The 25,066-nt window shown below is 50.9% G+C and overlaps 1 protein-coding gene across 1 annotated transcript in view; it reads right to left on the bottom strand.

Moving 5' to 3' along the window:
• The window catches only part of KCNJ10 (potassium inwardly rectifying channel subfamily J member 10), a 31,955-nt gene extending 13,463 nt beyond the window's left edge, over positions 1-18,492 (bottom strand). The window contains exon 1 of the mRNA XM_070608430.1: positions 17,936-18,492. The gene's annotated coding sequence lies outside the window, so the exon portion shown is untranslated. The remainder of the gene's footprint in view (positions 1-17,935) is intronic.
• Positions 18,493-25,066: the final 6,574 nt, after the last annotated feature.

The raw sequence follows: 25,066 nt of genomic DNA, 5'->3' as shown, positions 1-25,066 counted from the left end.
TAGTTTCTTCAGCCTCCTGTATCACATCCGGGAGATTTGATTTTTGAAGACAGTGATATGGAGGAATGTATGCTACCCATCTAATCACAACTCTGACCTTCAAATTCTGTATCAGCCTTTATCCTCCTGTTCTCCATCTATATCCCAAGGCCTACGTGTCCACATTAATAGAGGCATTCTAAGCCCTACAGCCTCCTATTCTCCCTACTTCTTCCCTCCAGAAAAGAGCCTCTTGATTTAGGGATTTGGAAATGCGATCAGAAAGGGAGGCAGTTTCCAGGAAGACAGGAGGAGTTCCCACTCTGTGTATTAACTAACCCAATTACTTCAGGTTTGAAGGTATTCCTGAACCAATCCCTGGGGTATAGGTAAGTGAATAGGTGGAGAGGAATAGGGAATTGTAGTACCAGCGCACTCTCTGTCCCGGTATCTGCCCATGATGCTCAAGTGCTGTGTGTTAGGAGAGCCCTGTACACAAACAGGGGTTTTGAGCTCAATCAGCCTCAGACTCCGAGGCTAGACTGCTCTCCAAGCCCACACGCATCTTAGCCAGCTGAGCTGGGTACATGTCTAGCATAGCATCAGGCACAAGGATGTTTTAAGACCCTGCCAGGAACTAAGAGGCAGCATTGCCTGGTGGAAAGTTGGCTGCATGGGGACACAAGAGACTTAGGTGCCAGTCTCAACTCCGCCACTGACTAGCAGTGACCTTGGGCAAGTCTCTAAACCTCTCAGGCCTTTATTTCCTTAATTGTGGAATAAGGCCATTGTATTAGTTCCACACTTCTCAAATGAGTGTGCCAGGAGGTACTCAAAGCCAGAGGATTAAATTTAATGTATTTGCCTGAGATATCAATTTTGCTCAAAGATTTTGAAGGGAAAAACAATCTTACTTTAATATTAAATAAACAATGTATGATGGAGTAGAATGGAAAATTTATATCATTTAAAAGACAAAACAGATTTCAAGGATGTCCAACGTGTGGCAGCTTCTGGCTCATCCTTGTATCTTCCGGGGTATAATTTCCTCTCCTCCGCCTTTCACAACATGTTGCTGGGTCAGTTTGGGAGGCGCTGTGCTCCAAGATTATCAGGTCACTTCCCACTTTAAAACTCCTGTCCAGCCTGAGTCCGTCCTACTGACGTTTGGTCCCATCCCTCCTCCTGGCCTTGGTGGACAGAGGAAATTGCTTCCTCTCACCAACCGTATTATCTCTCTTTTGGATACCAATTCCAGCTTGAATAGTGATCTTGGAGGTCTCTAGAAGGCACTCAGCTTGCCTTGGGGACTGAAAAGAAGCATTTCTGGGCTTCCAAGTGTTCTCAATGAGAGAGGGGAAGAGAAGAGAGAGGAGAGGGTGTAAGAGGAAGGCCAATAAGAAAAGCACTACAGGATTATGTAAGCCTCAAGGGTTTGGGGTTCTTTTCAAACTTGATGTCTTTATTCATTAATCTCCCTCCTGTCCTGCCCCAGAGAAAACAAATAGAAATGGAGCCAGATACACACAAATCTTGAGGTGGGGAAAAAGAGGGCAGTGTGTGTGACCAGGGGCCTGCCTTGCCAGCTGAGTCACTGTTGCCTCTGTCTCCCACCCTCGGGTCCCCTTCCCCTTCCCTCCATCCTCTACCCTCGGCCTGACACCAAGGCCCTGGCCCAGGGAAGAATAGGCTTTTCTTCCCTTGTGTCAACGTTTGCAAAGTTCTCATAGTCTGATCAAAAGAAGGGATAAAAGCCTTCAAAGGATTTCCTGGGAGCCTATGACCTCTGTCTGGCCCCTCTGACTGCCCTCTGTTTTCCGGTCAAGAGAGGGAGGGACACAGAGATGGGGCCATGTCAGATGTTCTCCTCTGTTCAGACACCATCCCTGCGTGTCACTGTGGGCTGAACAGGACCACTGCCCCCTCCTCTGCCCCAACCCCCAGGCAGTGCCTTCCATCCCCTGCCAGAAGAGAACAGTGTGCCTGCAGAGAACTGCCCAGAGGGTAGAATCTCAGGGACCCCCTCTTTCCCCAGCTGGAGAGGTAGGATGATTTCCTGGCACATGGAGCAAATGGGCACTGCCTCTTTGATGCACCTGCCTCCCCACCCCCAGCACGCTCCGTTCTCCAGTCATCGCCCGGCCACAGTGTCTGCTCCTACCCCTCGTCTGAGGCAGCAGGGCTGCACATCCTGGGCTGAGGAGGGCTTGGTCCTGTGTGAGGAGCTTGGCACTGTGCAGAGTTCAACTGAGGACAAAGGATGCACGACTGGCTCCTCAGCCCCAGCTTCAGCAATCCTGAGAGCCTCCTGGACCGGCCTTGACTGGGTCTTCACCTCAGAAGAACATCTACTTGGAGATGTTAACTCATCCCTCCCCAACACAACTGAAGAGCCAGAAAAATCAGTATCAGTGCTAAGATTCAGCTGGAAGCAGTGACATTATTATGAATAACTTCTGTTGTCATTGTTATTCTATTGTTATCCTATTGTCATCAGTAAGACATGAGATACTGAAACGGTTCCCAAAGACACAGGGGGAGACCTCAGAGGGTCTGGGCTGGGTTAGGTAGAAACAGGGTGATGACCAAGATGTCTGTTCAGTACCTCTTCTGCATGAGGCTGCCCTGGCCCTCTAATCACTCACCACCTGGGCTGGGCTCCTGAGATTCTCCATAGCGGGAATCTATACCCAACTGATCCCCAAAGATATTGGTTGAGGAGATCATCCTAATTTAGAGGTGAGAAGTATTCTTCCAGGCAGAGCCCCCTTGGGAGAGTTTACCCCGATCCCCAGCCTCGGTTGTACTTACAGCAGAGGGTGCTGGCAAGACTACAGATCAGGGGCAGAGGGGAGCCAGGAGATGACAGGGAGCTTCCGCAAACTTAAAGATTCACCAGGTATCTGTGCCTCAGCCCCGTGCTGAAGATTACCTCCCCACCACCAGGGGGCAGGGCTCCCCAGCCCGATGGAGCTGCCCTTCCTGTGAAGCTGGCCCTCCCTCCTAGACCTTTCTTTCCCTGCCTCTACCTCCAACCCAGCCCACTCCTTTTACTATTAGGTTGAACCATATGAAATGGCCAATTAAAAAAAAAAATTGGGTCCCACGTCAGCAACATCAAATGATTCAATCTACTAATATTTAACAACAATAAAAATAACAGTAACAGCCACCTTCAGACTATGAGGCTCTGCAGCCTACAAAGCACATTAGGAACAATTCCACTTGATCGACACAGCCACGCTGAGCAGCAGGAAGCTCTCTCCAAGGTCACAGCCGACGTTCCGATCATCAAATCCAAGGACATTTTCTCAGTCCTCAACCCCAGCAGTCTCCCCGCAGCATTTGAGACTGATGATCAGCCTGTCCATTCTTGATATTCTCTCCTTGGCCTCTTACTGCGATGTAGTGGGGATCCACTGATTTTGGAGACTTCAATTAGCCATTAAGTGGCCCTGCCACTTCTAGGCTTCGTGATTTAGGGCAAACCACTTAAACTCTCTGAGTTTTCATTTCCTTTATCTGCAGAAAGGGCCTAATAATACCTCCCTCCCAGTGGTGTTGGGAGGCTTGGATGAGAGCACGTGTGTAAGAGCACTTCGTGGGCTGGGAAGCAGTAAATATGTGGAGAGTTCCACTGCTCCTGTGTGACACTGTTCTCCAGGATCTCTCTCTATTTACTTTTGATCTGCCTCTCTTCCTGTGGTCTCTCCTCTGCCCCTTAACTATTAGTGTTTCTCAGGGATCCACCCCTGGCCCTCATCTCTATTCACTCTACTCTCCTTTCTCAGCTGTTCCAACCACTCCCATGGATTCCACCTCACCTCTGCCCTGTGTGTCCAAGGACTTCCAGGCTCCCTCTATCTGGAGCATTCCAGTTTTAACATGTTCAGACTTATGTCCTCTCTCCTCAAAAGAGAGTCTTTTCTGTGTTTCCCCTCTTGTTCGCAGAAATACCATCCATTCAGTGCCCAAGCTAGAAACCTCAGAGTCACCCGTGGTTACTCTCTTGCCCCTCAGCCAGTTGGTCACTGGGTCTTATCAATTCAGCCTGTGTGGGCTTCTCTCCACCTCCTTTGAGGTTGCCCTAGTTCAGCCTTGTATTATCTTTCACCTAAAATGTTGCAATGGCCACCCGCCCCCAACCTCACCTTCCTCACCTCCACCTCCCTCAGCAGCTACCATGCCTCTCTACAACACAATCTGATACCATCGGTCCAGCTTTAAATCCTCGAATGAGCCCACGGCTTTTGTGACGAAACCCAAACTTCTTGACATAGCTTTCAAAACCCTTCACCATCTGAGTCCATCCTAGTTTTCACAGTCTCTTTTTTCGATAATTCTCCCTGGGTATCCCTTCTTCTAGCCATATGGAACTACCATTTGCCCTTCAAACATGGCCTGCATACCACTTGCACATCCCACTGCCTTTGCTCCTGCAGTTCCCTCTGCCTGGAATGCCCTCTAGAGGTATTTCCTCTCCCTCTGTGTTCCTGGGACACTTTGCCACATCATCGGTCTAGCACTCCTCTGTCCTTCTCAAGAGGTTGTGAGCTCTTTGAAGGCAGAGACTATATCTTAGTTATCTTTTTAGGCTGGTGCCTTTGAATCTAGCCTAATTGATTAGCATAGAGGAGGGACTTAGACTTGAAATAGCTGGTCTGATTCTGGGCTGGGAAAGTCAACTATACAGCATGGGGTCATCACTCACCTCACACCCCACTCTTAACAGATATCACTAATTCATCACAGCACTTTTTTTCTCACTGAGCCTCAGAATCTTTCTCAACATGGTGATACAGAGAGCCACTTTTAATCAAATGGAGTTAGTCTAACAAATGAAACCTATTTGTTTTCCTGGCGTGTCTAGGCCACAGCCAAAAGTCCCTATCTATTCTTCTTTCCTACTATTTGCCATCGTGATCTGTGTCATTTACTAGCTATGGGAACTTTAGTCAATCTCTTAATCTCTCTAAGGCTCAATTTTCTCACCTAAGGAGGCAATAAAACCTTTCATTGCATGGTCTGGATTACATGAGAAATCTGTAAAGCCCTTAGGCAAATATAAGATATTATTATTATGCTGCTTTGCAGATAAAGGAAAGTATCTACTGAATTAGAGAAACTTAGGGCTCAGAGACGTAAAGTAACTTGCTGACATTTATTTAATGACTAAGCCAGGACCTCTCTCTCCGAGTCCTACGGCCCTTCACTCACATGGCCTCTCCACACCCCAGTGGGCTTGAGGATGCTCAAGCTAAACCACTGTCTTATTTCTCCTTCCTCTAGGGTAATGTGATTTGTGGGGTAAGTAAGATTTACTATAGCCCTGGCATTGGAGGAGGCTTCTAACCCACTATTCTTCATCCCACCTTCCTATAATTCCCAAGATGAGGTTCCCCCCACCCCAAACCCTTCAATCTGCCAAGAGGTGGGGAAGCTGTGCAGTGAAGGATGCAGGATAGAGCCATGTTCCTCAATTACTGCCCTTTGGCCCCACGCCCTCCCGCTTGCCCCCAGGCTTGGTGGCTCCAGGCAGCTGGCAGGCTTTTCAAAGCCAGGATGGCCAGGCCCCAGGAGATAAGGGTTTTGGGGTGGAGGCCACTGAGCCACTGAGCTGTCACCAGATCTGCCACTAGAGTCTGAGAAACTAGGGAGGGACCAAGGTGACGGGACCTGCTCCTCAGTGTCCCAGGGGCCAGTGGGGTTCCCTACCTGAGAGAAGAGAGGAGGCCAACTTGATCCAAACTGAAGGCCCCTTCACTATACATTTTCTTGTCCGTGATGTTAGAATTTGCGCTGGCTGGTGACGAGGGAGGGCCTGGACCTAGCTGGTAGAGGGTCCGAGAGGCAGTGTAAAGGGCGGTGGGGAAGCACCCTCAGGAGCAGCTCCCATAGGGATCGTTTTATCTGCCCTACTCCTTCCAGGAAGGGCTATGCCCACCTTCCCAAACAGGAGCATCTTTTATGAACTGATTAATAACCTGTATTTTGTTCATCTTTGTGTTCTCCTCAGTGCCTAGAACAGAACTTTGGCTAAGTATTTCTTGGCTTAAAAGAGGTCACAGGATTGATATTCTATGTTAATTTTTCCTCCCTCAGGGCCCTTTTTCAGTGTGTGACATGCTTCATCCTTGGGAAGTCCTTCCACTGAGCTTCCCATTGAAGTTTCCACTTTCCAACAGCTGGGGACACTGACTCGGTCTCCTCGTCAGCCTTTACTCCACGCTGCCCTCTGCCCACCCCCACCAACACTCTCCAGACTCTCTATAGCGAGGGGGCCAGATGGGGAAACGGAGGCTCACCCTGGGTGCACAGTGCTTAGCAGGAGGGCCTCAATGCCAGAAATCCAGAGACTTCTGTGGGGGGTAGATCCCTCTTTCATGGTGGGAAAGGAGAGAGGCAGAAGACTTCAGACCTGGGCCAAAAACTGGTCCAGTCAGACATCTCTGGACTTGAGCTTCTCCCTGGATGGACTGGGTCCTCCTGAGGAGCCCAGTGCTTCCTTGCACCTATGTGCCCAAGTCCTCCTGTCCTTGGTCAGGAGGACTGAGATTGGGAGGAAAGGAGAAAGAAAAGCGGGAGAAGGAAGATGGAGGGGAAGCAGAGGGACCCCAACTCTCAAGCCCCCAGAATTGCAGGTGGGACAAAGTCTGCAATAACCTAACCTCTGCTGACATCTCCGGATCAGTGTTCTCTATCCTCTACCCACTCCCCTCACACACATAGTCTGTCCTCCAGCCACACTAAGCTGCTCTCAGTTCTCAAACGGGCCGTGTTTTCTCTTACCAACAACAGTTCTCAGCAAATAATGGAGCCTCTTCCATGGAGCACTCTTCCCCTCCCTACTCTGCTTGGTTAATTTCTATCCCTCCTTCAGGCCTCAGCTTAGATGTCACTTTCTCTGGGAAGCCTTCCCACACGCCCACATCCGCCGTGGAATTTGCAGCCCCTCCTCTGTGTTTCCACAGTGCCATGGACTTCCCCACCTCAGCCCTTACAATGAGCCAGGCAGCCTCTCCTCCCTGGGAGGTGGATGATGTCATTGCCCTCATATCAATGGAGTGGGAACCAGACTCAGAAAGGTTAGCTGACTTGCCCAGAAAGACCACTAGGAAGGGCTAACTGCAAGCTGAACCCAGGCCTGCTTAAACCCAAGTCTGTGCTCTTCATCTGGCCACTGCACTGTCATAGAATGTCCGTGCTGCGGGGCCGCCCCGTGGCCGAATGGTTAAGTTTGCGCACTCCGCTTTGGCAGCCCGGGGTTTCAGCGATTTGGATCTTGGGCACAGACCTAATGCTGCTCATCAGGCCATGCTGAGGCAGCATCCCACATAGCAGAGCCAGAAGGACCTACAACTAGAATATACAACGATGTACTGGGGGGGTTAGGGGAGAAGGAAAAAAAATAAAAGAAAGAACAAATAAAACTATTTCAAAAAAAAAAAGAATGTCTGTGCTGGGAGGCCCTCGTGGTCATGCCATTCAAGCCCATCATTTCACTGAAGAGGAAGCCAAGGCCTAGAAAAGTTGAGTAACTTTCCCACGGTCACACAGCTGGCTCATGGCATGTGTGATTTTGTATCATATCAAAGCAATAACCCTGGCCTTCTTCCTCATCCCAACTTTTTCTCCCTACAAGATCCTTTCTTGATCCTGGGGTCCTGAAAGGCCAGGTGGTGTGGAGCCAACCTGGGAACATATCCACCGAGGCCTCCCCTTGCCCAGCCACAGCCACAGCCCAGGAGGTGGCCAGAGTGCCCCTCCCATCCTCAAGTCTCAGGAATCTCCCTCACCCCCGCAGAAATACGCCAATAAGAAGAGCTAGAAGAAACAGCAAACAGCGGGACCATTGGGAGGAGACAGAGTCAATGATGCTCTCTGCTGGGGGCTGTGAAAATGGTCAAGACAGTTCTTTGAGACAGCTGGACATCCCACGGCCCACAGGGGATTTGAGCCTCATTGGAACTAACTCTCAGGCCACCCAGCCTTTGTTTAGTAGGAGACTAAAGGCCATCCTCTCCTTCTCATCAGGGAAGGTGAGTGCTCCTCCTCTTTCCATCCTTCCCTTCTGCCGAAAAAGCCCTTATACCCAGGAAATGCTTCCTATTACGTCAAAATTTACCTGCTGCCGCCTAAGCAATTTATTCCTGTTTTCACCCTTGGCGGAGACGGAGACCCACAGGCACCCTGTGCTTATGATGCATATTCAGGGAACCGAGCCACCTTCTTCGACAGGTGTCCTCTCAACTCCCCTCGCTTCTCAGGGCTCCTGGTTCCGTGTATGCAGAGCAACCTCTGACCCTCACACAGAGAAGTCTAAGGGGTCCACCGTGACCCTGGGAGGGAATGTCTCTACCCCTTCCCCAACTTTCCCTTATTCCTTATCCACATTCCTTGTTTGAGGAGAAGGATGGGGGTAGGTGTGGCACAAAGACACAGACTAGATGCAGAACCAGATTCAGAGGTGGCTGTCTCCCTGTCATCCCTCTTCAGCAACTAACTGCCTGAGTGCAGCTGGAGGCCTCTTTCTCCAACAGGGGACATTTGAAGGGGATTTGGAGGCAGAAGAACCACGCCAGAGTATAAGGGTTGGGGGAGGTGTGTTCCTGCATGAAGACAGATGGATGAGGCGTCTTAGGCAGAATCTGGTAGCCAGAGGGGGAACATGCTAGGTAAGGAGTGGGGTTAAGAAGTAGAAGGGTTCTGCAAGAGTGTGCAATTCTGATGTAAGGAAAACATCATGGATCGATGTTCAATGATATTTGCAGATGAGCAAATCAATATCAGCTTAGCTATCCATCTAATGGAGTTTCTGCAGTGATGACTCCATTTACAATCCCAGGTCCCAGCACACCACTGTGCGGGCAGCCCTCACATCCTTGGGGTCCTGGTGGGCCCTCCATCTCTCCCGTTTTAGGGTACCTGCTCCAGGCTTCCAGAAGGTGCCCCAGACCATAATAGTTGGAGAGGCACAGACACCCCCTACAGATCCTTATACAGACACTAGATATTTCCAGGAAGGTCAGAGCCGGGTATCATGAAGGACTTGTAATCAACTGAGATCTCAAACTCCAAACTCTAACCAAGAAGGCTGTGAGGTTTCTCTCCAGGGACCCAGAGTGAGGAGTGTGGCCAATGGGAGGGTAGGAAGTGAAAGGAGGTAGGCTCGCCCTGCATAGAGGCAGTGGAAGGGTCAAGGTGACCTTTTGAGGTTCATTCTAGACCCAGACTCCTATTTAAGGTCTCTGTACCTATTGTTCTCCTTATCTCCCACCCCTCCATGCCCCAACTCCTTCCCAAGGAAGGTGGGAAAAGGTAGCTCTGTTAAAATTCTGCATGGGGTGGGTCATCTGAGTGAAGCCAAGAGACAGATAGTGACCCCTTCTCCCCCAAAACAAACGAAAAACACCTAGAGGCAAGAGACCTCCCTTCTAGTCCCAGCCTTGCAAATGCGGGCGGGGATCTCCCTGGGCCTGTGCCATGGCAGGCTGGGGTTTGGTCATCTGCACACAGCTCCTCCATCTGCTTGGCTCAGCTCTGGAGTGGGGGTCCTGGCCCACCAAACTCCTCGGGGTCCGGGTGGGGTGGGGGAGCTGTGCTCAGAGTTCAGCAGAGGCTGTGTCTGTGGTTAACGTATAAGCAGGTGTGGTCTGGGGCAGCAGGACATTCCCCGCCCCAGGGCCACATTCTGGAGGTCACAACAAGTGCAAACTTGTTATAACCTGTGTCGGAGCAGCAGAGGGCAGCGAGGGCATAGGGGGGATGGTGCTGAGCCGCCCCAGGCTGGCGGAGGGGGTGCAAAGGGGAAAGGAGTGTAGGGTGGGGCTGAGGGTGGGTGTGCAGGTGCATATGCGAGTGGAGGGTGGTGTGGACGTGCAGGGCTGTGTGCCTGGGGCAGCCCACTGTGTCTGGGCACATCCGCCCCAGCGTGCGTGTGGCAGCCGTGTGTGGAGCCGCATAGATGAGCGTGTGCCTGTGTGTCTCTGCATATATGAGCCCTGTGGTGGGAGGAGGAGGAGGACGACGACAACCATGGGCCTGAGCTGGGCACGTGGAACAGAGGAGTGGGCAGGCTGCGTGCCCCTTCCCCTTCCCCTTCACTGGCCTCACAGAACCTGCATTCCAACTCCATCCACAGACTGCCCCCTCCCGCAGCGGGCTGAGGCCTCTCCCCTCCATGTGCCCCTCCACAGGCTGCCCTGTCCAACGCCCATCTCCCCAGCCTGCCCGGGGTGTGTGTGGAGGGGGTCGCCTCCTGCCCATCCCCCCTGGCCCTGGGCCCACTCCCCCGTGCTCTCTGGGCCCTCTGGACACTGGGGCGGGTAGCGGGTGGGGGGGTAGGTTCTGAAAGCAGGTGACTGTTTGGGGGAACTCAGGGACAGAGCCCCCATTGTGCCCGCCCCGGAGCCGCCTCAATGGAGCTCTCTGGCACAAAGGGGCTTTGACAATGGGCAGGACATTAGTATGCAGAGCCAGCCCCTCAGCCCGCTCCCTGTCCCACAGCCCAGGGGCGGGAGCTGGGGGGCTGCTGGCCTTGCTGGTCAAGGCAGGGGGGTGGGGCAGGGCTGAGACTGAAGAGATCTTAGCCCACAGGGGCTCCCTTAGGGACACTGCCCAGGAGACAAGGAAGGGAGACTAGACCAGGGCCCCCAAACCCGCCATTTGCCAGAAAGGACTCTCCAAGTGGAAAAAGCCACAGGGACTGGTAGGGATGCGGGAGGAGGGGCTGTGGGAGGCCAGGTCCCTCGGTCCCAGGCTGGGCTGCAAAGAAGCAGGTGGGCAGTCTGAGCCCACTCACTTTTTGCCTCAGTTTTACCATCTTTTCAAGGGAATCGTGTGGGCTAGAGAGGAAAACAGGAGCAACAGAAAACAGACGCCTGCGGCGTCGTCTCAGGGCTGTCAGGCTCAGGGGCTACGGGTGGCATCTGAACCTCGGGAATGCAGAAAGGGTATGTGCTCAGGGTTTGGGGCATTTGGGCTGCTGACCAAGGCGGCGCCTGCAGCCCAGCTCGGGGGAAGTTGGCTGTTGGGCCAAAGAGCCAGAACTAGCTCCTCCCAGTGTGTGTGTGTCTGTTTCCCCCATCTGCCTCATCCCCTTCCCCTTGCTGTAGGGACAGACTTCTCCTCTCCTGCCCAGGGGACCCCCAGCACCCTCATTCACCCCCACTAACACCCTCAGCACCACCCGCCGCCTTTCCCAAGGAGCCAAGTACTGCTCTATGGCCCCACAGCACAAAGGTCAGGGTCGGGAGCCAGCCGGGGAAAGCGGGGGCCTGGAGAGGTGGTGGCGAGCTGAGCGGAGGCAAGGATCTGGGAAGGGGCCCCACAGGAGAGGAAGTGTTGCCCAATCACAGACGTCCTCTGCCCTGGACCAGTAACCCCAGGAGAGGGGGCTGGGGCCACTCTACAGAACTGCTCCCCACAAAGCAAGACAGAAAAATCTTCTGGGCTTAGGAATGTCTTCTCCCGGCTTTCTTCTCTTCTTTTCAGTTGCTGTGAGGTCGGGAAGTCCTCCCTGCTATCTGCCCTCAAGGCTTCCTGCTATCTGCTGTGAGCCCTGGATGGCTCACCTGGGGTTGCCTGGGCAAAGGTAAAAGTCTGCTTCTTTCCCCCTCTCAGAACCTAGGCTTTTTTTCCCCACTGAAAAAGTCTGGTCAGGAGAGCACAGGGCTAGGAGTTAGAACTCCCGGGTTCAGGGCCCAACCCCTGGGTTAACTTTCCTGGGCATCTTGCGCAAGTACTTTCCCTCTCTGGGCCAAGAAGCCTCATCTGTAACGTGGGAAGGGTCACCTCTGCAGCTCCCTGCTCTCTAGGCCAATGGGCAGTGAATTCAGGGGCAAGGCTCTGGAATTTAGTAAGAGCTCGCATTCCCCAGCACTCTGCTAAGCCCTTTTGTCCTATTATGTCATTTAATTCTCAGCAACTCTAAAACGTAGGCACTTTTTTAAAGCTCTATTTTATAGATGAAAAAACTGAAACACAGAGATGTTAATAATTTGCCCAAGGTCACACAGCTAGTGAGTGGTAGAACTGAGATTAAGCTCAAGAAGGTAGTCTGTGTCCACATGATTAAGCACTGCCCCATACTGTGTCCCAGTGAAAACATTCAGAAGACCACGGACAGCTGAGGGAGATCAGCCAGGACATTCAGACTGGCTCCCAGTTTCTTGAAACTGTTTTCTGAGTTTCCTCTAGACGAAAAATCCTCAAAGTATGGTTCAGGGACCCTGGGGTTTCCTGAGACCCTTTCAGAGGCTCGCTGAGGTCAAACCTATCTTCATAATAATGCCAATACGTTATTTGCTTTTTTCACTTTAATTCTCTCACAAATGTTTGGTGGAATTTTCCAGAAGGTACATGACATACTATATTGCAATATATTGAATGCAGAAGCAGATATAAGAAATCAGCTGTCTTCTATTAAGCCAGACATTTAAAAGATTTGTGAAAATGTGAGACAAGGCCAGTCTTCTTATTAAACTTTTAGTTTGTTTTTTAAATACAGTTATTTTTCATTAAAAATGTCATTTATGTTGACATGCAGTGGGTTTACTATTCTTATTTTTAAACGAAGTAATAAATATTTTGTCTCCTCAGTTCTCATTCTAACATATCAATGGACATAACCCACATAAGCAAGAGCTCTTTAGCATCTTCCATAATTCTTAAGAATGTAAAGGAGTCCTGAGATCAAAAAGTTTGAGAACCACTGCCCCAGACCCAGACATTCTCACCCTCTCCTCTTGCCAGGTGCCCACGTCTTTTTTATCAGAGGGTCAACCAGGGGTTGTTTAGACATGGGAAGAAGGTATGTGCCTGGCTCCTGTGTTGGGACTAGGATTGCGGTGAAGCTGAGGCGGCAGTCCCAGGGAGACTGTAACACTAAGAGGTCAGACCTACACCCACCTGGGAGGTGGCCCCGCCTGTCTCCCAGCTTGCAAGCCCCTGCTCAGAGGTATGTTCAAGACAATGGGGCGGTCCCGGACTGGACCCTGACCTCTGCCTCTTTTCCACTCCCAACGCCTGCAGACAAGCCCGGCATCAGGTGGGAGCAGACCTCCCTGGTGAGGACAGAAAGGCTTTGTGGGGCCTGGGTACCTGCATGGATTTTTGTGTTTGGGCCAACAGTACTTAAAGAATTGGAAATTGGGGGTTCTAGGGTCTGCTGCTTATACTCTTAGGGTGAAGCCATCTCCGCAGGATGGGGCGGTTGGTGGGAAAGGGATTTCTCTAGAGAGTTGGATAATAGGGTCTTACATATACTCTACTCCAGGACACTGATAAGCCTCTAAAGTCAGGGTCCTCTCCCCAGAATTAGGAATCAGAAAGGCTTCCTACTTAGAGTCAAGCTGGTCAGTGGGTCCTAGGAGCTGGGGGTCCAGGGAGAGAAGAGATGCCTTTGCTTCAGGGAGTCGGTAATCTGACAGGGGCATTGGCCCAACCCTAGAGGAGCCCCTGGATAATGAGGGAGACAGGATGTCTCCTCCAGCATCACCACTGCATTGGGCATCCTGGGCAAAGTCACAGACACAAGGGACTAGAAATAAGCAGGATGTTGAGGAGAAGTGGGTACAAGATGGCAGAACAGGTAGGGAAACAGGGGGATGGAGATTTGCTGGAGGGTAGGACTCAGAATGGCTTGCGTGAAGGCCCGGAGTAGGAGAAAGAGCATGGCTCAGAATTGCCATCAGATGTGTTCCCCCAGAGCAAGGTCTGAATAGGGCAGTCCCCAAAGATGGGGGTGCTGGAGGGGATGGGGGGAAAGGTTTATATAAAGTATCTTGAACACTGTGATTGGGAGTTTTCATCTGAAAACCACCAAGGATGTCTGTGTAGGAAAGGGGCAAGAAGAAACTGAAGCTTCGTGATGACAATTCCAGTGTTAATTCCACTTGGAACAGAGAGAAGGAATCAAGGCGAGAGAAAGGCTGGAGTCAGGGAGGTCATTAAGGAGGCTGCCGTGGGCATCCAGCCTGATGCGACGAACAGAAGAAGAGGAGGGCACACACCTGAGAGAAATCGTGGGGGGGAAACTGGGCAGGGAGAGGGGTAGGCAGGGTCACGGCAGGACAGGGGTGAGACGTGGGGGTAGAGAGGAGCTGGTGCCCTTGGCTGAAAGAGAAACTGCTCAGAATGGGGAAAGACAGTATTTTAGGGAAGCTCGACAGCTCCGTTCACACTTCTTGAATCTCAGTTGGACACAGGACATCTGTTTGGTGCAAACTCACGGGAAGAAGGGGCCAGGGGTGTGGAGATCCAGGCTCAGGGGACAGCCAGCCTGTTACAAGGAAGACAGGGACCTCATCTTAAACTACTTGAGAATTCTCCCACCTTCCCAAACTCTAGAAGGGTGGCAGGATGGAGACCTAGGGTAGCACCTCAGGAAAGCCACAGTGAAGGGCTAGGGGCGAGGCCCAGGAGCCAGCAAGGATGGCAGAGTAGAAAGAGTCAAGAGAGGTCGGAGAATCGTAAGAGCAAACAACAGCACCTTTTACATGCCAAGCACCATTCCAAGCCCTTTACAAATATTGACTCTTTTAATCCACAACTATTATCAGGCCCATTGTAAGGACGAGGAGACGTGTGGCTGCGAAGTGGTGAAGCCAGGATTTTAAACCCAGGAAGTTTGACTCCAAGGCTGTGCTCTTAAGCACTATGCCCAGTGCCTCTCAGACGACGCCGGAACAGACAGGAGCCCTGGGACAGCACTGTGGAGTCGCACAGTCCCTCCAGGAGAGGCCTCTTGACAGCCGTCACAATAATCCCTGCACTTATCTGAGCATTTATCTGAGCATCACGGCTCCCCTCAGAAGTCTTACTTACGGGCTTTTTTGGTTTTTGGGTTTTCGTTTTTGTTTTGATCCAGAAGGTGTTCTCCTTTTCTTTCCCAATCTCCACGTCAGATTTCTTTCCTTTTATGGGATGTGCTTCCTGAAATCTAACCTAAGCCCTTCCGGTCCTTCCCCAGTCTTCTGCCATTGGAAGAGGAGCAGATTGGCCATACACACTGCTTCTAGGTTACATCTTCAGGGGCCCAAAGTGCTAATTCAGTCCCCTCAAGTCCCTGCTTCTCCAACCTTTCTCCAGGCCACACAGTTCAGTTCCTACTTCTCTCCCACATTCCAGAGCCAGCCCCTCCCTTCTCCCCACCACCTCAAATCCAAGCTGGCAGACACCCACGGGAGGGCTTTTCCCACAATCCCTTTCTCTTTGCCCTTTAAAGGTTCTTGGGGGAGGGGCGATATTCAGGGGCCACCCAGACGCACTGTCTCCTTGAAGAATGGTGGCAAAACGTATATTAAACCCAGATGAAGAAAGAAAAGAATTGAACTCAGCCAGTGTGAGAGACGGGGAGATGTGGTGAACTCAAAAAGTTCTGATTCCCGGGAGCTGCCCCTGCCAACCAGCTTTCATTGGGCACTAAGACACTTGGACTCCAAATCTCCCTTCTCTTCAAGCTTGCTGCAGTTTCATCTCAACGGTGTGCCTTGGACTATCCCTTCTCTCTGCCCCTTCCAGGGCCTCACCACTATCCTAGACAGCTTGGCCTCAGCCTGGACAGTAGCACTGACCAGTCAGGCAAGAGAAGAATCTAGGCCGGGGAGGGGAGGGAGAGTGGAAGTTTTTTCCTTCCATCGTAAATAACCCTCAGCAGGAGAGTTGAAGGGTTCCATTGCCCAACGTCTCTTTCTTTCCCCACCAAAGCCTGGCTGGCGGCTCAGCCTGTCTTCCATTTTGTGTGCAGAAACCAGGCATTTTGCTAGAAGGCCCAGGAGGTCTTTTCCTCTTTGAGGAAGTGGCTCTTTCTGCATGACTCACCCCCTAGAGCCCTAAACCTCGTATCCCACCACTCGTAGGAAGACACCAGAGGACTTTAGCTGAACCCACCCAGATGCAAGTGTCCCAGCCTCTCTGTCCCTAGGGAGGACAAGGGAAGGGGGGCCCTGGGTCTTCTGCCAGGCCCTTCTCTTCTAGCTCAAGCCAACCAAGCTGGAGCCATAAATGAGTTCAGGCACAGAGGTTCAGGTAGGGGTCACAGGGCACAGTTCCATAGGGCACAGGGAAGTAATCCTTCCATGTAAACATATGTGTCCACAGACTGGATGTGGGGCAGAGGTTGGGGAGACGGATGTTTTTCCTCAGGATAGGGGGGCAGCAGTGGGATTCTGCATTAGAACCACAGAAGGAATGGGACCATAACCCTGCCCCCCCACACACACACTCAGTGGAGTCACTGCCATTTGATATCCACTGAGACAAGTTGGCTGCTCAGGCTCCGGGTGGGGGGTGGGGGATGGCTCAGAAAACAGCAGCTCCTTTCAGGACCCAGATTGGCAAGGGCTTTGGGAGGCTGGACTGGCCCAGATCAGCCCCCAACACCCCCTCTCTCCCTCCCTCACCACCACCACCAAAGGACTGGGAGGTGGGGAAAAAGGAGTTGGCACTGCCTGGGCCATGCCTATTGCCTCTGCAGACCAGCCCTGGCCCCTGTCCCTGGCATGACGCCTTCCCTCCCCCTCCTCCCTCATTTCCTCCTCCCTAAAGGACCAGCTATGAGCCAGGACACCTGGTTCCTTCAACACTTGGTGCCCCATACCCAGCCTACGCCCTGAGGAATTAACAAGCCCCACCCCTCAGCACAGGATGGTGCCCACCATCATATCAGGAACATATTCAGAAATTCTTAGAGATTAGGAAGAGGGTTTGGGAATGAAACTAAATGGAACTCAGCGGTGGCTGTTGGCCCCTTCTCAGGCTAGTTTCTTGATACCCACCGCAGGCCCTCCTCAGCACCCCTAAACAAGCTGCACTCCTTGCAGAAAGGCACCAAATCTCCCATCACCATCTCCCTCCCACCCAGAACTGCCTAAAGCAGTCCCAGTGGGAAAAAATTCGAATGCGACAGCCAAGGCAGACTGGCCAAAAATCTTTAACCAGAATTTGTATTGATAAGCAACATAATCAGGCTTTAATCCTTCGGGTCCAAATTCGTACTGGCTTCTTCATCACCCCACTCTCCCATCTGCCTTACTCAGTCTAAGGTGCTTCATTAACAGGAATGAAATCTCAAGATATGAGAGGCCCTACTCCCACTTTTTTCCAGTTTTGTCCTTCTATCCATCCTGAGGTTCAGCTCTCCTCCCCCAAATCAGGAAGTTCCAACCCTCGTCTCTTTCCTAACACAGGTGCCCTTGGTTAGTTCCTGGTGGGGAGAAGGGATGGGATGGGGAAGGGCATCTCCGTCTGGAGGGTGAATGTTATGGAACCCGTAACATTCTTCTTACTCTAGCAGGAGTGGCCCTGCTGCTTTCCTCCTGGGGACCTCAGTGTGAAACAGCTGGGTGGGAGTGGGGAGTAGCAACGGGGAGGGGTCGCTTGAAGTGGGAGGCAAGTCGGATTGGAGGGAAGAGAGTGAGTGGTCAGGGGTCCCAGGCACACCAGGCTGATGCGTCTCTAATCTAAGCTGTATGTGTTTCTCTGGCTGTGTGTAAACAGCGATCAGTGGGTGTCACTGTGTTGAGTGTCACTGTACGGGGAGGAGGGAAGGGGCTGGGCATGGGAGTGGGAGTAACCTGATGATCCTGGGAAGAGGGGGCACTGTCTGGAGTGCCTGTGTGGGACATGTATGGTTATGTGTGGTGGTCACTGTGTTTGTTGGAGGAGCTGTGATGCAGCTGCAGGTCTGCTCAGTGGGAAGGGGCATCAGGAAAGCCCCTTCCTTAGCCTCAAGGGCGGAAGTGACCAGCCTGGGTCAAGTTCTCTTCTCGGGAAGCCCTTCCCAGGAGGGTCCGTTTGGGGTCGTCGGAGGCGGGAGGCTGGAGAACAGGACTGTGCCGCTGAGGCCAGCCAGGGGAGGAGCGGAGGGGCTGGGAGCCCCGATATCTCTGGAGAGTGAGGTGGACAGGACCCCTGCCGGGGCGGCCACACTCTTTCATCAGGGCCAGAGTCTTACCTTAGGTCCGGGGTGGAGTGGCCCCTCGGATGGGCAGCGGGACAGACCGACGGACGGGGCGGGCAGGAGTGAGGAACGGAGCTGTGCGACGGGCAAGGCCAGGACTCTTAAACCCGGAGCTGGGATCAGATAAGGGCTGGTCCGGGGACTGGGGCCGGGGTCGGGCCGGCCGGGGGCAGAGCTGGGCCGGGCCGGGCCGCCCCCTCCCTCCGCAGCGCTGGAGCCAAACTTTGTGTGAATGGAGGGGCCGGGAGGGGGGCCGGGCGGGCGGGGGCGGGGGTCTCCGGACAGGCCAATGGGAATGTGGAGCGCCAGGCCCGCGCCGCCGGGATTGGAGGGGCTTGGGCAGGGGGCGGGGCGTAGGGGGCAAGGAAGCGGAGACCCAGACAGATGGAGGAGCAGGGCAGAGAGCAACGCCCGAAGACAGAGACCCAGACAGACTCAGGGAGAAAGAGACGATAGGCGACGCGATAGAAGCTGAGCTGGCAAGATGACAGGAGAAGAGAGAAGGAAGAAAAAGGAGGCGGTCGTGTCAGAGTGGGGAACGACAGCAGAGCGGCGGGGGCGGGCCTGGGGCCGAGTTAATGAGGTGGAAATGAATTCAGCACCGGCCCAGTGGCACTACAGGGAGCGCCCAAGGGGCGGACTGGGGCTGGGCTCCGGGGGCTACAGGCTTATATCATTCAGCACAATTTTCACGTTGTTCACCGTTTCCTAAGTACTAAGTGAAGTCCTTAATGCGAAATGCGCAGAACATCATCCTTGGTCTGGAAGGAGAGATAGGGCTGAACATGCAGCCCAGGTGTAGCGGGGGAGGCGCTGGAGGCTGCAGAAAGGCCAAGATCACTCTACTTAGGGGGTCCGGGCAGATGCGGGAAGACAGAGGTGACATCTGATACGGGCCCTAACGAATGCAGAGGATTCAGATACTGGGAGATGGTGGGGAGGGCATTTAAGGCAGAGGGAACTGCATTCACAAAGTCTTGGGGGGACATGAAAATACAAATCTGCTTGAGAAACAGCAGCAAACTGGTCCACTGGACTAAAGGACAAGGTCGTGGTTCTCAACCTTTTCATCACCAAGGACTTCTTTCATTATCTGAATCCATGTTTTGAGAGGTTTTGATCTACAATCTCCCACCCGTGGCATTTATTAAGGAAGAAAATAATTGTTTCCCTATTTTTGTTCATCATACATATTTAACTACTAATCAGAGCCAGTATTACCATATTGAGTCGATATACCTTTTCAAAAAAAAGCAAAGACACTTGAAATTTTAGTTTAGTTCAGCCTCTAAAAGCCATATGATGGGTAAATGTTTATTTCAACTAGACCCCATGGGGGGAGGGTAGTGGACTAGACAGGCATAGTGTTTGTGTTGGGGGCAAGACACAGAGTAAATGTAGAGCTGTGCCAGTTCATGGTCAACTCTGAGTTTCTGAAAGCAATGGGGAGCAATTGCAGGTTCTTGAGCAGGGAGGGCTGGGGTGGTAGATAAAGCCATAGCAGAATTTTAGGAAGATTAATCTGGAGGTGAGCAAGACGGTCTGAATCAAGGGGAACATGGCGGCAATCCTATCCTAGATTCTTCATTCTTCCATTCCTCAGCTCTCTTAGCTAACCAATGCATCTGCTTTCTAAATCACCTCAGTACCGCTCCTTTCCTCTATATCTCATAATCACAGCTGTGGCTGGGACACTATCACCTGTCACCAGGATTACTGCAACAGCCTTCTAACTACTCTTCTTACCTCCAGTCTTTCTCCACTCTAATAATCCTTCAGATCATGATTTCCTTCATTTAAGAGCAAACACCAATAAGGAACCAGAAATACAAATGTGACTGCGTCACTTTCTGATTTAAAAGCCTTCAATGACTGCCCACTGTCTACAAGTAGTCCAAATTCCTAACCATAGAACAGAAGGCCTGTTATGACCTGGACCTGGGGCCAATCCTGCCTCATCTTCTTCTGCTGGCCCCACACACCCAAACCGACAGCTGCTTCCTCCTCTAATTCCCAAGCTTCAGTCTTATGTTCTCCTTCTGTGTCCTGCCTCTTGAGCCTTCGTTACTTACATAGCTCCACCTATCGCCCCTGTTATACCCAAATCTCTATCTTCAGCCTTAGGCTCTCTGTAGAATGTCACCTCCACAGTTCCAATTGCCTGAAGGGGATTTCCAGTCCAACTGGACAGGCCCCAAACTGAACTCACCATCTTCCTCCCCAAGGCTGGGAGTTCTCGTGACTTCCTTATTTCTGTGTTTCTCCTGGTCAATCTAATTAAAAAACTACAAGTCATCTTTGCCCTTCACTGTTGCCCAATGCTCCATCCCTTGACATGTCAACTAAGCCACCAAATTCTGTCGAGTCTCCCAAGTCTCTCTAGGACGTCCTTTTTCACTTCATGGCCAATAGTAGGATCAGGAAGATCACTAGCAGCCCAGGACCTTGGCCCACCCTTCATCCTTCTCTCCACTCCCAAAGGAAAAGGCAACCTGGATTCATCGTGTCAATCCCTGTGCCCTGGTATCAAAACCCCAAAGGTGCCCCTTAGTAACTGGACACAGTCCAAACTCCTTAGCTCAACATTTAGGGTACTCCTCTGAGAGGCAAGGGAAGAAGGAATCAAAGGGCAGGAGCAGAAAGAGACACCTTGTGGTGAAGAAGTCTCTGGAGAAGCTCCTTCCAAATGGTCTTCATCTTTGCTGCAGAGCAGAAGAGTTGTTTACTAAAACTTAGGGTGGGGTGGGACTGGGCAATTAGAAAGAGTTCAGAAGTTCAGCAGGGGTGCAAGACTGCGGAAAAGATAGCTGGAACAGCACTACAGTTTTCTAATTTTACAAGAGTGATTGAAATTGTTTTTGTTCTTCCATTTTATAATATATACATATATCCATCGTGTATATTCTTTTGTACATATCAAATGTGAGTTTTTAATTTTTAAATCTTCTTACAAAAAAGAAGTCCCAGAACGATCACTAGGACCCCGATAGGGAATCAATGTTAAGAGACATAGGAAATTAGTATTTGTAAGTGTTTAATATGCAAGATTGATCTATTACTTGAGATGCAGAATCTGAAGTTCAGAGAGGTCCAGTGGCTTTCCTATAGAGTAACACAGCTAGAAAGCGTTAGATATGGAATTTGAGTCCATGTCAGTTTGACTCCAAAGCTTGTCTCAAAGTGATACTAGAGTGAATTTGTATGGTTTAAACATAGTCTTAATTGCCAACATGAGCTCATATGGGTATGAAAAATTTGCAAGTGTTGTGATGTCCAGTGTCCACTATTCAAAATGGCAGTTAGGGGAAGCATCTTTCTTTAAGGACCTCCCTCTCTTCTCTCACTTTAGCAAGTTGTGTCTTTCTTATTTTCAATTGCTCCTTTCAGACTCACTCCTTCCTACTTTGGCCTCATCTCTTCTCTGACCTCATTTGTAATGGGGCAGGGGCTCCCTCAGAGCACAGAGGAGGAGAGTAGGGGTGAGTAACCTGTTCGGAAAAAGAATCCACAGGTGGGCAGCAGCACGAGGGGCTCCCTCTGGGAAAAGTGGGTGTGGACAGCAGGATGAGGGAAGCTTTGGGTCAGGAGTATGATGAGGCTCAGAAGAGGCAACACTTCACAGTCAGAGGAGTTGGCTGGAAAGAGTCGAGCACCCACAATGCTCACGACAAGATTGCAAGTGACATTTTAGTGTTCAAGTCCCACAAGGGCCGAACAATTTCCATTAGCAGCAGGGCACCTCAAAGCTGGATGATTCAGACCACAGAGGAGAAATGCCAGAGAGGGATGGAGCTACCTCCCCCCGGGGGATCATTATTTAGGTAGACCACTACCTTCTAATAAATGCAACACACACACACTCACATTTATAAGACATAAATTAGGGGATGCTTAATCACATTGTTAAAGAATTCTTTTCAGAATTTCTGGAACTAGGTGGTTCCTCTAAGACCTTTCCCAATAGGGTCTAATGAATATAAATTCAATTAACACCATGGTAGGAGGAAGGCAACAGGGAATAAGGAAACGATCAGGGACCAGGAGCCGTGAGGCCTGGATCTCAGTCCTGTCTGTTCTTTTGGGACCCATTCCCCACTGTAAAGTGAGGACTAATTCTGGATCACCTCCAAATGCCACGACTTTTAAGTCCTGGTCTACCTCCATCTAATCCTATAAAGCAAAACAGATCTGTGTGTGGAAGACTCCTGATCTTCCTACTCTGCTGAAGACAGCAAGAAAGCCAGCAGGCCTCTTAGCCTCAGGAGCCCAGCGGAGCTCCATCTGTCCTGGAGCTGTGCTCTGCTTCTCTCCATTCCACTCCAATCTCCAGCTATGGTCATGTGCTGCATCCACCGCCTCAACCATATCCTGCCTCTGCTCTGCGTTTTCCAGGGCCTCATCTCCCTCAAATTTATAGAAATTGTTTTAATCCAACAGATTGGCCTCTCTCCATTAAACTCATACCTTCAATCATCTCCTGTTTTCCCCATCACGCTTCCTCTCCCATCTCCAAGATTTTGCCCAAGAAGTCTCATGATCTTACTCAAGGAAGCCTTTCCAGATTAGTTGATTCGAGGGCTGCCACATATAGTTGTACAGTTTGTGTACTGCACAAAGGCACCCTGAGGGGCCAAGGTGAAGACTGAACTGTATTCAGCTTGCCAATGCTTGCACCCTGGCTCAGAGGTCTGTCTACTAGAGGGATTCCTCTTTTTATTTTTTTTGCCCAAAAGTACCACTTAATCTCCAAGCTACATGCCATCTGCCCCGAGAGACCTCCTTTTCCTATTTTGTACCAGGGTTCTTTATAGACCAGCAATGTGGCCCCAGATGTGCCCCTCCCGCCCTCAACATTCTCCAGTTCCGAACCCAGGCTCCCACCATCACAGCTGTACTGACATATTTTATTGATTCCCTGTAAAGTTGCTTTCTTTATCTCATAATACCTGAAAGCTGGGATCCTGCCTATTTTTCTGTATCCTGGTACCCAGAATAACTTTTTTTCCCTTGTTCTGTTCAAGCTCAATGATAAACAAGGAACTGAGGTTAGATACTAGGTAAAGTCCAGGACGTGCAGGATCAGTGAATCAGGGGAGGGGGTGGTGGTCCCTTCCTTGTCAGTGACGCTAGGCTCAGGACAGCCCCAACTGAGGCAGGGAGCTGGCTGGTACACCTTGGGGAGGGCCCTGCAGCCCTGTGATTTCCCCCTCCAGGAAATGGGGCCAGTTCTATGCAAATGTGTTCTTGCCCAGGAGTTTGGTTTCTTCTCTTTGGGCTCCTGGCACAATGGAACCAACGTGAGCAGCCGCTTGGCAGGACAGAGAAGGGCAGGCTAGCCGTCCCAAGGCTCAGGTGACAGGGCCAGGCTCAGGAGAATGGGATGTTGACTGGGGCTTTAACAGCCCTCCTGATGCCAATATCGGGCTGAAAACTCGATATTTCCACTTGGAACAAGAAACACGGGCAAGAGGGCTGGGGAGAGGAGGGCAGTGTACCAGGAGTGCCCCCTGCAGGTCTCACTGGGTGGCACCAGAACAGAGGACCGCGGCACAGCCGGGTGGGGATTTCAGAAGATGCCTAGGACGAGGATGACAATGATGAGAAGGAAGATATAGGTAGCACTTGCCGAGCATTTACAGGGTGCCAGGCATCGCCTTATGTAATCCTCATGACAACCCCCAAGAGATGGATAATATGGTTATTCTCATTTCTTAGATGAAGAAACTGCTCAGAGAGGTTAATGACCTTGCTCAAAGTCACCCAGCTAGTAGTGGACAGAGCTGGGATTTGAACCCAGGTCTCTGCCTCCCAAGATTATATTACTCAGTACCACCTTTCCAACCTTGCGAGGTCATTCCAGGAGCTTCTAACACTTCAGTGTCCATGACTACGTCTTCCTGCTCCCCCAGCTCATATCCCCTTGTTCCAGCTTTGAGCAATCTGGAGAAGAATAGATCCATATCTTGAGTAAAGTAATACTGACAAGAACACCACCACCTGGCATTCGTGTACCTCTGTCTGCTTTTAATTATTTCCCTGGGGAAAATGAATATTGAAGTATTGCCATCTCTCTAAATTTTTTTTCGGATTTTTATCAATGTTCCTGCAGCTACTTCTATACAGCTATGATCAATTTATAAAAATATACTTATGCTCTGTTTTTTTATGTAACAGTGTGCCTACATGCACATTTACATATACAAACACAGTAACTGATTATATTGATATGCCATAGATACTACATTGCTGAGGTAGTGTGACATTGTGCAAAGAGCATGCAGGTGGGTGACACAGATGTGTGAGTTTGACTACTATCTCTGCCAATATCCAGCTCTCTGACATTTGGTAAATCACTTAACCTTTCTCAGTTTTAGTTTTCTCATCTATAAAGGAAGAAAATAATATCTATCTCATAGGGTATCTCACAGGGTCGGTAAATGAGGTGTGTGTCTAGTGCACAGTTGATGCTTGTTATTAGCAGTGTTAGCGTTACATGTCTATGTGTCTTTCTCCCCCACTGGACTGTGAGCTCCTCTGGGCAGGGACTTATTCATTTCTGTAACCACCTCCACCTAGCACATTGCCTGGCACTTGGGCTCCAGAAAAGTTTGTTGAATGACTAATTAGTAAGCCTTAACCAAGCCTTTTCTCTCTGTTGGACATTTGGGTTGTTTCCAGACCTTTTGCTATTAACAAAATACACGTCAAAGCCCTTCTATTTATATTGCCTCATTTGATCTGTACGCCCTGTGAAAAAGGTAGAAAGGGGCTATTTGCGCACGTCCACACTCTGTGAAAGATGGAGCAACTATGGCTAGGGGAAGTGAAGTCACTCCTATGGGTCACATTGCAAATCAGTGACAAAGATTAGAACGCCTGACCCTACTTCCCTTCCTTGGGTGGATCTCTTTTCCTTCTAGCTACCTCCTTCTGGATCAGGATGGCCTCTCCAAAAATGGAGACTGTTATGGTGGGCCTGACCCAGGAGCAGCACCTGCACCCAGAGGCCCCTGTTGGAGGTGATGAGCTGCCAGCTCCCAGAGGGCCCTCTGAATCCCCAGGAAACCAAACGCCTTATTCCCAGACATCTCAGGGCCCATATTTTCCCAGAGCAAGGAGGTTCGT

Source organism: Equus przewalskii, unplaced genomic scaffold (genome assembly GCF_037783145.1).
Source record: "Equus przewalskii isolate Varuska unplaced genomic scaffold, EquPr2 ChrUn-6, whole genome shotgun sequence".
Taxonomy (NCBI): domain Eukaryota; kingdom Metazoa; phylum Chordata; class Mammalia; order Perissodactyla; family Equidae; genus Equus; species Equus przewalskii.
The sequence above is the reverse complement of the archived record's forward strand: the minus strand, read 5'-3'. Positions and strand labels throughout refer to the sequence as shown.